Below are 15,436 nucleotides of genomic sequence, written 5' to 3' on the forward strand. Positions count from 1 at the left end.
AGCGGGCGGACCGCGGACCCACACTCTGGAAACGGCAGACTGAGTCCGTGAGCCGGGAGCGTGCACCACCAAGCATCTCACGGAGCTCCGGAACTCCGGCGTGCTCACTGGATCGAGGCGGAGACGTGGAGCTCCGGGAGCATCCGCGGGGCGGCTGGCGGCTGGAGGGCCACCTGCACGGGGGAGCAGGCGGACTCGCGGTCAGCACCCGTGAGACACCAGACTGAGACGGGGAGCTCCGGGAGCCCGCGCGGGGCGGCTGGCGGCGGGCGGGGTTGGAAACACAAAGGACAGAGACGTGCCGGCCCTGGAAGTGAGGGCTGGGACGCCGGGTGTGGGGCGCACAGCCCGGGATGCTGCAGGGTTGAGCAGCACCAACAGAAACAGAGTTAAAGTGGCCAGAACATCAGTGGAGAACGATCCGCGATCCCTCTGTTCTGAGACAGAGGCTGAATTTCAGCCGCTGCTGCTCTCTCAGAAGAGGCATAGCAAACCGCCAGGGAAAGCCGCCAGAGAACAAAAGCCCGGAAATACCGGCTCACAGGGTGCCCATCCCCATCCCCCCTCGCAAGGGACACAGAGACTCTACCCAAACAGGGTTTTCTGAGTACCTGCAGGCAGGCCCCTCCCCCAGAAGGCAGGCTGAAAAATCAAGAAGCCCACAACCCGGAGCGCCTGAGTGGCGCAGTCACCAAGCACCTGTCTTCGGATTAGGGTGTGATCACAACGCTCCGTAAGGAGTCCTTCATCGGGCTTCTCCACCGGGAACCTGCTTCTTCCTCTCCCACTCCTCTGCTTGGGTTCCCTTTCTTGCTGACTGTCTCTCTCTCTCTCAAATAAATAAATAAACTCTTTAAGGAAGAAGCCCACATCCCTAAGATCTCTATAAAACAAGGGCGCACGGCCTGGGTCCCAGTCAACACTTGGGCTCTGGACAACCCTGCAATCTCTCTTCATCAGAATGACGAGAAGGAGAAGTCCCCCCCAGCAAAGAAAAGATAATGAGTCTGTGGCCTCTGCCACAGAATTGGCCTCGGCCACAGAATTAATACATATGGATGTATCCCAATTATCAGAAATGGAATTCAGAGCAACAATGGTCAAGATGATGAGTAAACTTGAAAAAAGCATCAGAGAAAGCGTTGCTGAGAATATAGAATCCCTAAGGGCAGAAATGAGAGCGAATCTGACAGAAATTAAAAATTCTATGAGCCAAATGCAGTCAAAACTAGAGGCTCTGACGGCCAGGGTCACCGAGGCAGAGGAACGCGTTAGCGAATTGGAGGATGGGTTAGTAGAAGAAAAAACGAAAATAGAAGCTGGTCTTAAAAAAATCCACGCCCACGAATGTAGATTACGGGAGATTACTGACTCTATGAAACGATCCAATGTCAGAATCATCGGCATCCCTGAAGGGGTGGAGAAAAACAGAGGTCTAGAAGAGATATTTGAACAAATTGTAGCTGAAAACTTCCCTAATCTAGCAAGGGAAACAAGCATTCGTGTCCAAGAGGCAGAGAGGACCCCATCCAAGCTCAACCAGGACAAACCTACGCCACGGCATGTCATAGTGCAATTCGCAAATATTAGATCCAAGGATACAGTATTGAAAGCGGCCAGGGCAAAGAAATTTCTCACGTACCAAGGCAAAGGTATCAGGATTACGTCAGACCTGTCTACAGAGACCTGGAATGAGAGAAAGGCTTGGGGGGGCATTTTTAAAGCTCTTTCAGAGAAAAACATGCAGCCAAGGATCCTTTATCCAGCAAAGCTGTCATTCAGAATTGATGGAGAAATAAAGACGTTCCAAAATCGCCAATCATTAACCAATTTCGTAACCACGAAACCAGCCCTACAGGAGATATTAAGGGGGGCTCTATAAAGGTAAAAAGGCCCCAAGAGTGATACAGAGCAGCAAGTCACAACCGATACAAAGACTTTAAAGAGAAATGGCATCATTAAAATCATATCTGTCAATAATCTCTATCAATCTAAATGGCTTAAACTCTCCCATAAAACGCCACAGGGTTGCAGATTGGATAAAAAGACATGACCCATCCATTTGCTGTCTACAAGAGACTCATTTTGAACCCAAAGATGCATTCAGACTTAGAGTAAGGGGATGGAGTACCATCTTCCACGCAAATGGACCTCAAAAGAAAGCTGGAGTAGCAATTCTCATATCAGATAGACTGGATTTTAAACTAGAGGCCATAGAGAGAGATACAGAAGGGCACTATATTATTCTTAAAGGAAGTATTCAACAAGTGGATATGACAATTATTAATATATATGCCCCCAACAGGGGAGCAGCAAGATACACAAGCCAACTCTTAACCAAAATAAAGAGACATATAGATAAGAACACAGTAATAGTAGGGGACCTCAACACCCCACTATCAGAAATAGACAGAACACCCTGGCAAAAACTAAGCAAAGAATCAAAGGCTTTGAATGCCATACTCGACGAGTTGGACCTCATAGATATATATAGAACACTACACCCCAGAACCAAAGAATACTCATTCTATTCAAATGCCCATGGAACATTCTCAAGAATAGATCATGCTCTGGGACACAAAACAGGTCTCAGCCAATACCAAAAGATTGAAATTATCCCCTGCATATTCTCAGACCACAACGCTCTGAAATTGGAACTCAACCACAAGGAAAAACCTGGAAGAAACTCAAACACTTGGAGGCTAAGAACCATCCTGCTCAAGAATGACTCGATAAACCAGGAAATCAAAAAACAAATTAAACAATTTATGGAGACCAACGAGAATGAATACACAACGGTCCAAAACCTATGGGATACTGCAAAGGCAGTCCTAAGGGGGAAATACATAGCCATCCAAGCCTCACTCAAAAGAATAGAAAAATCTAAAATGCAGTTTCTATATTCTCACCTCAAGAAACTGGAACAGCAACAGAGGGACAGGCCTAACCCACTGACAAGGAAGGAGTTGACCAAGATTAGAGCAGAAATCAATGAATTAGAAACCAGAAGCACAGTAGAGCAGATCAACAGGACTAGAAGCTGGTTCTTTGAGAGAATCCATAAAATTGATAGACCACTGGCAAAACTTGTCCAAAAACAAAGAGAAAGGACTGAGATTATTAAAATTATGACTGAAAAGGGAGAGGTCACGACCAGCACCATTGAAATTGCAAGGATTATTAGAAACTTTTATCAACAGCTATATGCCAAAAAACTAAACAATCTGGAAGAGATGGAGGCCTTCCTGGAAACCTATAAACTACCAAGACTGAAACAGGAAGAAATAGATTTCTTAAATAGGCCAATTAACTATGAAGAAATTGAGTCAGTGATAAACAACCTTCCAAATAATAAAACTCCAGGCCCAGACGGTTTTCCTGGGGAATTCTACCAAACATTCAAAGAAGAAATAATACCTATTCTCCTAAAGCTATTTCAAAAAATAGAAACAGAAGGAAAGCTACCAAACTCATTCTATGAGGCTAATATTACCTTGATCCCCAAACCAGGCAAAGACCCCCTCAAAAAGGAGAATTACAGACCGATTTCTCTAATGAATATGGATGCCAAAATCCTCAACAAGATCCTTGCTAATAGAATCCAACAGTACATTAAAAGGATTATCCATCATGACCAAGTGGGATTCATACCTGGGATGCAAGCATGGTTCAACACTCGCAAATCAATCAATGTGATACATCATATCAACAAGAAAAGACTCAAGAACCATATGATCCTCTCAATTGATGCAGAAAAAGCATTTGACAAAATACAGCATCCTTTCCTGATTAAAACCCTTCAGAGTGTAGGAATAGAGGGTACATTTCTCAATCTCATAAAAGCCATCTATGAAAAGCCTACTGCAAGCATTATTCTCAATGGGGAAAAGCTGGAAGCCTTTCCCTTAAGATCAGGAACACGACAAGGATGCCCACTCTCGCCACTATTATTCAACATAGTACTAGAAGTCCTTGCAACAGCAATCAGAAGACAAAAAGGGATCAAAGGTATCCAAATCGGCAAAGAAGAAGTCAAACTGTCTCTCTTTGCAGATGACATGATACTCTATATGGAAAACCCAAAGGAATCCACTCCCAAACTATTAGAAGTTATAGAACAATTCAGTAAGGTGGCAGGATACAAAATCAATGCCCAGAAATCAGTTGCATTTCTATACACGAATAACGAGACTGAAGAAAGAGAAATTAGGGAATCCATCCCATTTACAATAACACCAAAAACCATACGTTACCTTGGAATTAACTTAACCAGAGACGTAAAGGACCTATATCCTAGAAACTATAGATCACTTTTGAAAGATATTGAGGAAGACATAAAAAGATGGAAAAATATTCCATGCTCATGGATTGGAAGAATTAACATAGTTAAAATGTCCATACTACCCAGAGCAATCTACACTTTCAATGCTATCCCGATCAAAATACCGAGGACATTTTTCAAAGAACTGGAACAAATAGTCCTTAAATTTGTATGGAACCAGAAAAGGCCCCGAATCTCCAAGGAACTGTTGAAAAGGAAAAACAAAGCTGGGGGCATCACAATGCCGGATTTCGAGCTGTACTACAAAGCTGTGATCACAAAGACAGCATGGTACTGGCACAAAAACAGACACATCGACCAATGGAACAGAATAGAGAACCCAGAAATGGACCCTCGGCTCTTTGGGCAACTAATCTTTGATAAAGCAGGAAAAAACATCCGGTGGAAAAAAGACAGTCTCTTCAATAAATGGTGCTGGGAAAATTGGACAGCTACATGCAAAAGAATGAAACTTGACCACTCTCTCACACCATACACAAAAATAAACTCCAAATGGATGAAAGACCTCAATGTGAGACAGGAATCCATCAAAATTCTAGAGGAGAACATAGGCAACAACTTCTATGACATCGGCCAGAGCAACCTTTTTCACGACACATCGCCAAAGGCAAGAGAAATAAAAGATAAAATGAACTTATGGGACTTTATCAGGATAAAGAGCTTCTGCACAGCCAAGGAAACAGTCAAAAAAACTAAGAGACAGCCCACGGAATGGGAGAATATATTTGCAAAGGACACCACAGATAAAGGACTGGTATCCAAGATCTACAAAGAACTTCTCAAACTCAATACACGAGAAACAAATAAACAAATCATAAAATGGGCAGAAGATATGAACAGACACTTTTCCAATGAAGACATACAAATGGCTAACAGACACATGAAAAAATGTTCAAAATCATTAGCCATCAGGGAAATTCAAATCAAAACCACACTGAGATACCACCTTACGCCAGTTAGAATGGCAAAGATAGACAAGGCAAGAAACAACAATTGTTGGAGAGGATGTGGAGAAAGGGGATCCCTCCTACATTGTTGGTGGGAATGCAAGTTGGTACAGCCACTCTGGAAAACAGTGTGGAGGTCCCTTAAAAAGTTAAAAATTGAACTACCCTATGACCCAGCCATTGCACTACTGGGTGTTTACCCCAAAGATACAGACGTAGTAAAGAGAAGGGCCATATGCACCCCAATGTTCATAGCTGCATTGTCCACAATAGCCAAATCATGGAAGGAGCCGAGATGCCCTTCAACAGATGACTGGATTAAGAAGCTGTGGTCCATATATACAATGGAATATTACTCAGCTATCAGAAAGAACGAATTCTCAACATTTGCTGCAACATGGACGGCACTGGAGGAGATAATGCTAAGTGAAATAAGTCAAGCAGAGAAAGACAATTATCATATGATTTCTCTCATCTATGGAACATAAGAACTAGGATGATCGGTAGGGGAAGAAAGGGATAAAGAAAAGGGGGGTAATCAGAAGGGGGAATGAAACATGAGAGACTATGGACTATGAGAAACAAACTGAAGACTTCAGAGGGGAGGGGGTGGGGGAAGGGGATAGACTGGTGATGGGTAGTAAGGAGGGCACGTATTGCATGGTGCACTGGGTGTTTATACGCAACTAATGAAGCATCAAACTTTACATCGGATTCTGGGGATGTACTGTATGGTGATTAACATAATATAATAAAATAAAATTTAAAAAAAAATAAATAAATAAAGCAACAAAAAAAAATTTTAGTTTTGTTCTTACAAATTCATTTTAAAACTTTACTATTCATTAAATATAATTTGTGTTATTTAAATATAATAAATATCTTGAATATTTTAGATGAAAAATAATTTATTGCAATAATGTATGAAAGCTAAATTTATTTTTTTATTTTACACATTACTTATTTATATTTTGATGAACTAGATTAAAATTTTGTACACTTTGAATAAAATAACATTTTATTTTTTGACTCTAGATCATGAGTGTAAACAGCCAAAAAATTATGTGAAAACTTAATTACAACACAGTGATTATACTGAAATAAAGGTGAGAAAAATAAAATTTTGTGGATTAAAATATAATTTCTATACTATGTATATATTACTAATTCAAACAGTAACCCAACATCAGAATAATGATAATGATATTTTCCCCACTCTGAGACATATAAAAATTATAGCCTTACACATTTAAAAATTTTGTCATTATGATGATTTATTTCCTAGATTGATTTATAAGTTGTAAATATTTACACATATGGCATATAGGCCATTATTTATACTCTTATTCCAAGCCCCACAAATGTTAGAGGTGAGTTTATATGCTGTAGTTATTTAACAAAGTTATTAAATATACAAATAAAGAGTTACACTTTAAGCAAAGACATGTACTTACCATAGAAGTAAAATGTTCACCCTATGAGTTCCAAGTTTTTGCATCAAAGCCATCACTAATACAGAATGATTTTTTTCTAATGTGGCAGATAACCAAAAGAAAAAGTCTGCACAGATGTACCTAGAGAGTTTAAGCCTTAATAAACTAAGTGAACTGAAAACCAAGACACTAATACAGAGTATTTTTCAAGGCATTTTTCCTTCATATTTGTATTGCTCTAGCACTCTTAAACAGAATCTGAGAGACGTTATAATTGTCAAACCTTGAGCTACTCTTCTTTAAGGCAGTGTTGGATACATATAAGAATTAACTTTCTTTTTCTTTTCTTAAGATGTAGTAATCACTTCTGGGAAAAGGGAATATATAATATTTAAAGTAGTGGGTTGAAAATCACACATATAAAAGAGACCAAACTGCACTGATGAGGGAAATAGCATATCATAAGGAATGCAACTGCTTGAACTAAATCCTGGTGCGTGTTCCAAAGTTACAATGTTCAATCAATTAAAAAACAAAACAAAATCAAACCAAAAAAACCTGAAACTGTGTTTTTATTAAGATGCACAATCTCTTATACTTCACTTACCATAACATTTCTTAGCATTCACACTTCTGGTTTTATATGTGATTCATTGCAAAAAATAGTCCCCAATTTTAAACAACTTGGCATTCTAAGTAGCTTGTAATTTGAAAACAGAAAACATAGGAGAGAGGCAAGATGGTGGAAGAATAGGGGACCTCATTTCATCTGGTCCCTTGAATTTAGCTAGATAACTACCAAATCATTCTGAGCACACATGAGTTCAACCTGAGATGTAAGAAAAGAATTGCTGGAACTCTATAAGTAAAAAAGTAGCCACTGTTTGCAATGTGGGAGGTGCTGACAAGTGAATCTGAGAGGAGATATCTGAAGATAAACAGCAGGGGTAGGGAGCGTCCATAAGCTGGCTACAGGAAAGTGATATAGCTGCAGAATACAAAATTGGAACCCTTAGAAATCTGTTCCAGTGAGAGACATCCCTGCCTGAAAGCTGCTTCCTTGTTGAAGCAGGGCAGAATCTTAGATGGGACAGTGTGGTCTCAGGATCCCCAGAGTCACAGAAAGAACTGGGGTGCTTAAGCTAGTAGAGTTTCCAAGCATTGGAACAGGAAAGCTGGTTAGGGTCAGTGAGGTTGGGAGAGGGCTCTTAGCTCAGTTCACCATAAACTGACCCCATGGCCCAATCAGGTAACAGCTCTCTGTGCTTAGGGCCCTGCAAGGTGCAGAAATGCAAGACCCTCTGCCTTCCCCTGGGAGGATTGGTGTGGGCACACACCACAGGAGTCTGCAGAGTTTGGCACACACAAAAGTAAAGACTTGTTATCCTTGAGGGTTTATTGAGGAGGGGGTACTGTGATCTTTTGGCTCTGGGTCTGGAGATTGGGTATGGCCATCTTAATTTTGATCTTCTAAAGAGGCATGGAAAGCCTTTGGGGAACAAAAGCTACACAGAGCAACCAAAAACAGCTTCACTGAGCCTGTCCCCATGGCAAGGGATGCTGCAACTCCACCCAGGCAAAGACACCTGAGAATCAGCACAGCAGACACCATCCCCAGAAGACCAACTGGAAGAATAGGTGAACAGCAAGTTTACAGACCACACAGGACTGTAAACTCCAGCTCTAGGGGAAAATAGTATATAGAATTGAGATATTTTCTCAGGATTTGTTTATCTTTCAGTTTAAAACTTTCCATTTCTTTTCTTTTTTTTTCCTTTTCAACTAGTTTCTTATTTTATCAACTCTTTCTTTTTAAGTCTTTTTTTTTTAAGTTTCATTTTTACATTTACATTTTATAGAGATATTCTTCATTTGGGGCTTCCCTTCACTCTATTCAATTTTATTTGTGTTTGTGTGTGTGTGTGTGTGTGTATGTGTAAGTTTGCCTTCCTTTACAATATTGGGATTTACTGTCTTCTAACACACAGACCAAAATACACCCAGGACCAAGTGCATCACCCTGTTTTTTCCACCCTGTGAGATTAAATTATTTCTCCCCCCCTTTTTTCTTTCCTTTTTTTTTTCTTTTTCTTTTCCTTTTTCTCTTTCTTTTCTTTTCTGGTTTCTGACCTCTTTGGATTTGTCTAGTGTATATTTCGCTGGGGTCATGGCTGGTATTTTGTTCACTCATACATACATTCTTCTCTAGGAAAAATTACTAGAAGGAGTAATTCACAACAAAATAAAGAACCAGAGGTAATACTCTCTGTCAAAGATATAATTGATATGGTTATAAGTAAAATGTCATAGTTCGAATCCAGGATAACGATTATAAAGTTACTAACTGGGCTTGAAAAAAAAAGCATAAAAGACACCAGAGAATCTCATACTGCAGAAATGAGATTGAATCAGGCCTAAATTAAAAATGTTCTAACTGAGAAGCAGTCTAAAATGGGTGCTCTAGGGGTGCCTGGGTGGCGCAGTTGTTAAGCGTCTGCCTTCAGCTCAGGGCGTGATCCTGGCGTTCTGGGATCGAGCCCCATATCAGGCCCCTTTGCTAGGAGCCTGCTTCTTCCTCTCCCACTCCCCCTGCTTGTGTTCCCTCTCTTGCTGGCTGTCTCTCTCTGTCAAATAAATAAATACAATCTTTAAAATAAAATAAAATGGGTGCTCTAACAGCTAGGGTAAATGTAAAGAGCTAAATGCTCCAATCAAAAGACACATTACTGAATGGGAAAAAAACTATTTTAGTGGGTGATTCTCTCTCCCTTTTTGTTCTTTTAACCTGGTCTAATAAATAATGTGATCATAAATAACAGGAATAGTAAGAATGGATATGTTAGTATCTGTGGATTTTAGTTAATATTATCAAGAAATAATGAAGTATATTTGAAAGAGGGTGTGTTAAGTCTATTTATAGGTATCCATCGACTGAGAAGGACCCTGAATATTCTAGGAGCACACTAATTCAATATCAAAGAGCTGTTCTAAAATGCTTTTTGTGTGTTGAGTCATTAAAGCCTCAAAACAATTTATTTAGTAGGTACTATTGTTGAGCCCATTTTACAGAAGAAGAAACAGACAAGGTTAAGTATTTTATGCATGTCCACATAGCTAGCAAATGACAGAGCTGGAGTTTCAACCAGTTTGGGTGCTATGAGATAGGAGTAAGATCTCTAGGGAGTTGAAAACAAATGTGATCTATTTCTGTATGCCTGCTTGGAAAAAAAAATAGTAATTTCCTTTAATAGTGCATGGATCAAAGCATATATGTATAAATCCATTATTAAATAAATCTGCAAACAGTTCCTTACACCAACCTGCCCAGTCTCAGCTAAGTCAGGTAGGAGCAATAAACAGATTAGAGTTAGGGACAGGCATAGTTTCAGCAGAGTTAAATGAAAATTTAACTTGCTTGCCAGGTATTTTTCAGGCTTTATGTCTTTTATCCTTACAACAACTCAAAGAGTATATTTATTTGGATTTTTTGGTTGTAAGTAACTGAAACAAACTAACTAGATTAACAAGGAAATGGAATGTCCATTGTTTGAAACAAGGAATGTTTCATGAAACCCAAAGGTGTGCATAGAAAAACCTCAGAAAAAAAATGGAATGAGAAAATTGTAAGTTGTCAGGAAACAAGGGAATACTTTCCCTCCATTTCTTGCTTCTGATTTTTTCCTGAGGGCCTGCTTTATCTTTGTAACTCTTTAGAATTGTTCTCTTACTCAGTCTTCATGGCAGAAGATGGCAGTTCACAGATCCTACTTTCACAAACCTCGCTTTCAATTGCAAGAATGGGATGGATAGTCAGAGAGGTTGATGGGTTCAATCTGGGCTGGATTTAGCCCAATCAGATTTTGGCTACTGGCAATCTACTTTTACAGACCAGAGTTTCCATCAAGGGGACTACTATAAGCTTAGGTATAGTAAGTATTATCTTTTATTTTATAGGTGAAAGAAAAATGAATCCCAATAGTATAAGTAACCTCCAAAGTTATAATCAAAACAGAAATGAACTTTAAACCCCGGTCCTCATGCTCAGAAAGCAGTCTTTTCAGCATTCCATAACATCTTCCTAAAGCAAAAAGCATTATTTCACAAAATGAGAACCACATAAGTTTATAGTTAGGTGAAACTAAGAGCTAAGCTGGGGCAGGAGTCAAAATACAACGCATTGAGATGACATAATGCTTCAGGATCAAAACAGATCACAACACAATCAGTAGATGAGACTTACTGAAGAGAACTCAAAAACAAAGACATGGCTTGATCATATGCCAGTGCCCAAGTCAGAACTAAATACAGCTATTAATAGGCTTTGTGGCTTTTATGCCTAGCTCTTAAGGCAGCAGCCCTGGGACCTCAATAGTCCTGGTTTATTAAGACATTCATTCAATGAACACTAATTGAACATCTACTCTGTGAGAGAGTGTTTTTTTATTTTTTTTAAAGATTTTATTTATTTATTTGAGAGAGAGAGAGAGAACAAGCAGGGGGAGGGGCAAAGGGAGAGGAAGAAGAGATTCCCCACTGAGCAGGAAGCCTGTTGCAGGGCTCTATCCCAGGATCCTGGGATCATGACCTGAGCTGAAGGTAGATGCTTACCCAATTGAGCCACCCAGGTACCCCTGCCAGACAGTGTTCTAAGTACTAGGAATATAGTAATGGACAAGATTGACCAAAGTTCCTGGACTCAGGGAACTTACTTCCTAGTTAGGGGAGACAGATAAAAAACAAGCCTAAATAGTGTGTCAGGGGCTGAATAGTGTTAGGGGAAAAAAAAACTTAAGCAGGGTAAAGGGTTAGGGTGTGAATAGGATCTACAATTTTAGTTAGGATGAAGGAGGTAGTTGGGGAAGGCCTCTTTAAAAAGATGAAGCTTAAGGAGAAAGTAAACAATTTGAAACAGGGGTCATGCAGATATCTGGAGGCAGATATGCCCTGGTCTTCCATTTGAAATCCTGCTCCACTGGTGTTGAGAATTTTTCACACTGGGGAAATTTCAATTATGGTGACACTTGAATCTTTCAGATCTTCTTTTATTAAAATATTATTGTGCTAAATTGATTGCAGAAGTGGCACAATTCTCCACCTCTCTTGGTATCTAGGCCCTTGGCAATGATTTTATAGCACCTCCCATCAATAATTAAGTGGCTATTTTCCAACTCCTTAAATCTGGGCTAACCTTACTACTTTATTTGACCAATAGAATGTAACAGATGATGGGCCTGTTCTGAGTCTAGACCTCAAGAGACTTCACACACTTCTACTTTTTTTTTTTTTTTAGGATCCTTGTCTCTTTCAGGACAAACTTAGGTTGTTCTGCTGGAGGACATGAAACCATGTGGAGCAGAGACTTCTCAGCCATATAGCCCCAGATGAGGTCGCAGTTATAAGATCAGTAAAGTTGTCCAGCTGACCTGCGGTTTGATGAATGAGCCTTGTCAAGTTGACCAAGACAAGAAGAACTTTCCAACAAACACACTGACTTAATAAGCAATATTATATGGTTATTAGTTCAAGCTTATGAGCTATGTAGCATTATTATGACAGATAACTCGTGTTCGAATACCATTTCCAGTTTTGATGGTGTGTGTGTGTGTGTGTGTGTGTGTGTGTGTGCTCAAAATTTATGTGTCATCCAGTGAAGGTTGAGGAAGAATTAGAAGCAATATTGAGAGGACCAAAGCAAGTTTACCATTTACCAGATATGCAAATTTGAAAAAGCTCTTCTCATTAGATGTGCATACATGATGATGTGATAAAACCAGTAGATCCATAACCACAAGTTGGTGGAATATGACAGGGATTTTGGGAGCAATCTTGTGTTATCTCATTTAGACTGTATCTGTTACTAATAGTGCCCCCACAATCCAGATTAAAGCCCATACATTCTCATTTTAAACAATATTGCTAGAAACCAAATCTCTTATCCTCTACAAAACACATTTGGAAGATGACAAGAGCTAAATTACAGCCTTCACTTTCACCCCATCAATCTTTGCTATGCCTGTTGTAATCTCACTTGTACAATACAATTCCAATTATATATTTTTTAAAAATGCTTAAAATTTCCCAGACTTGCAAATCCTTCTGTTTTTCATCTTTGTAATGTTGTGTTTTTTCAGCAGGATTCCTATATTTCTGTTTATTCAAATAGTGTAACATGATGCTTTGTGTATAAAGAAATGCTTCTGAACCAGCAACAAGATGTGTACTTTGAGCTGTGTTTTTCAGTTGTAGGAATGGATTTATAATGATCAATCAATGCTTTAGTATTGTAAAGCAGGCAAAAATATGCTTCTGTCTTGGTAACTTCAACTGTAGTTGAGATAGTTTCTACTAATATGATAAGAAAAATTGTTTTTGAGGAAATACAGAATCCAATAGCCCATTTGTGTAGTAGAAATCATCAGTAGATGTGAACACCATGACTTGGGAGCCATTTTCAAGTTTAAGACACAATTTCTTTTTTTTTTCCCATCCAGTAAGAAGGAGCAACTTTATTAATGATAGAAACAGCACAAATTTCAAACCAAGTTGCAGTTATTCTTTTGAAACACCAAAAAAAGTCCTCGTTTTCAGATGGTTACATTGTTAATTCCATAATAAGGTTTACAATATCATTACTGTTGTTCCCCTTTACAGTGCCCATATTTGCTGATAAGGATGGCTTACTATAGTCATGAAAACAGAAGAGAAGTTAATCCCATCCATATTAGTAGTGTGTCCTCACCATCCAGTTCAGTTAAGTACTGGCTTTACTCTAAATAGGACCTCTTGATGTGGCTTCAATGTTTTTTTTTTTTCTTCTTCTAATTGTTATTACATTCTAAGTTATAACTGGTATGTTGGGCATCTTATTTGAAACTCCCCAAATAAAAATTACTAAAAGGATGTTTCATCAAGCACACATGAACACTTTCTTCAACAATAGTTGGTATTATCTTCAACTACTTTTTTTCTTGGTGAATAAGCATATTTGTATAAAAAAGACAAACGTAATAGCTTGTAATTATTTTAAGGATAATATTTTATAAAGTGAAACAAATTACAATGTATGTAGATAATATTACTTATATTAACAAATTGGTCTTTGACATTGGTTTTAGATAATTTTTCACCAAATTACAGATTAACATAGCAATCTTGACATATATATTTCACTTATTATTTAAATGTTTTTATTTATTTGTATATTGCTTTATTCCAAAACCAGGAGGTAAAATTAGATAATTCAAAGATAAATACGACAATATTTGAATAATACTTCTTTTATAAATGTTTGCTCCTTAAAGAGATATTCTGAGATCTGAGAATTTTCAAAAGGAGCATTAAGAAAATACTACATACTGTCACAAATTTTAAAACCCATTGGGAAATGTACAAATGTTTACATAAAGAATCTGGTTAAAAACACTATACAAATGTTTAAAGCATTTCTGTTGACAATTTAAAAAATACATAGCCATGGTTAATTTATTCTTCTTAATTGTAATTAGTATGCTAAAAATTTGTTAGCTTACCATATAAGTGGTTATTTCCTATAAATTTATTTGCAGGATCTAAACTATTCAGCTCTATAATAAACATTATGTTTTGTATCAGAAAACTATTATGTATATATTATAAAGTTTAAAAGTTTTCTGCTTAAATCCTATTAGAGGATATTCCGCAGATCTTAGTCCTCTATTTTGTACACTCTTGGTGTTTTGTCCATACATCGAATGAAATGGTGTCTTGCTCTTTCTGTCGCTATCTTGGTTCTGTGTTCCCTGCACAAAATGTCTGGTGATACCACAGCAACTGTCCCTGCTACAGAGCAGGAGTTGCCGCAGCACCAGGCTGAGACAGGATCTGGAACAGAATCTGACAGTGATGAATCAGTACCAGACCTTGAGGAACAAGATTCCACACAGGCAACCACACAACAAGCTCAGCTGTCAGCAGCAGCTGAAATTGATGAAGAACCAGTCAGCAAGGCAAAACATACCCGGAGTGAAAAGAAGGCATGGAAGGCTATGACTAAATTGGATCTTCAACAGGTTATAGAGGTTACTAGAGTCACTACCTGGAAATCTAAGAATATCCTCTTTGTTGTCACAAAACCAGATGTCTATTATAGCCCAGCTTCAGACACCTACATAGTTTTGGGGGGTAGCCAAGATTGAAGATCTATCTGCTGCTAAGAAATTTAAAGTTCAAGGTGAAACTGTCTCAAACATTCAAGAAAACACACAGACTCCTACTATACAAGAGGACAGTGAAGAGGAGGAGGTTGATGAAACAGGTGCAGAGGTTAAGGGCATAGAATTGGTCATGTCACAAGCAAATGTGTCAAGAGGAAAGGCAGTCTGACCCATGAAGAACAACAGTAATGATATTGTGAACCCTATTATGGAATTAACAATGTAACCATCTGAAAACGAGGACCTTTTTTGGTGTTTCAAAAGAATAACTGCAACTTGGTTTGAAATTTGTGCTGTTTCTATCATTAATAAAGTTGCTCCTTCTTACTGGATGGGAAAAAAAAAAGAAATTGTGTCTTAAACTTGAAAATGGCTCCCAAGTCATGGTGTTCACATCTACCGATGATTTCTACTACACAAATGGGCTATTAGATTCTGTATTTCCTCAAGAACAATTCTTCTTATCATATTAGTAGAAACCATCTCAACTACAGTTGAAGTTACCAAGGCAGAAGCATATTT

General features: G+C 38.6%; 1 pseudogene; it reads left to right on the top strand.

The window, feature by feature from the left end:
* Nucleotides 1-14,509: 14,509 nt before the first annotated feature.
* LOC100466872 lies at nt 14,510-15,140 on the top strand (annotated as a pseudogene).
* Nucleotides 15,141-15,436: the final 296 nt, after the last annotated feature.

This window comes from Ailuropoda melanoleuca, chromosome X, assembly GCF_002007445.2.
Source record: "Ailuropoda melanoleuca isolate Jingjing chromosome X, ASM200744v2, whole genome shotgun sequence".
In the NCBI taxonomy this organism is placed as follows: Eukaryota; Metazoa; Chordata; class Mammalia; order Carnivora; family Ursidae; genus Ailuropoda; species Ailuropoda melanoleuca.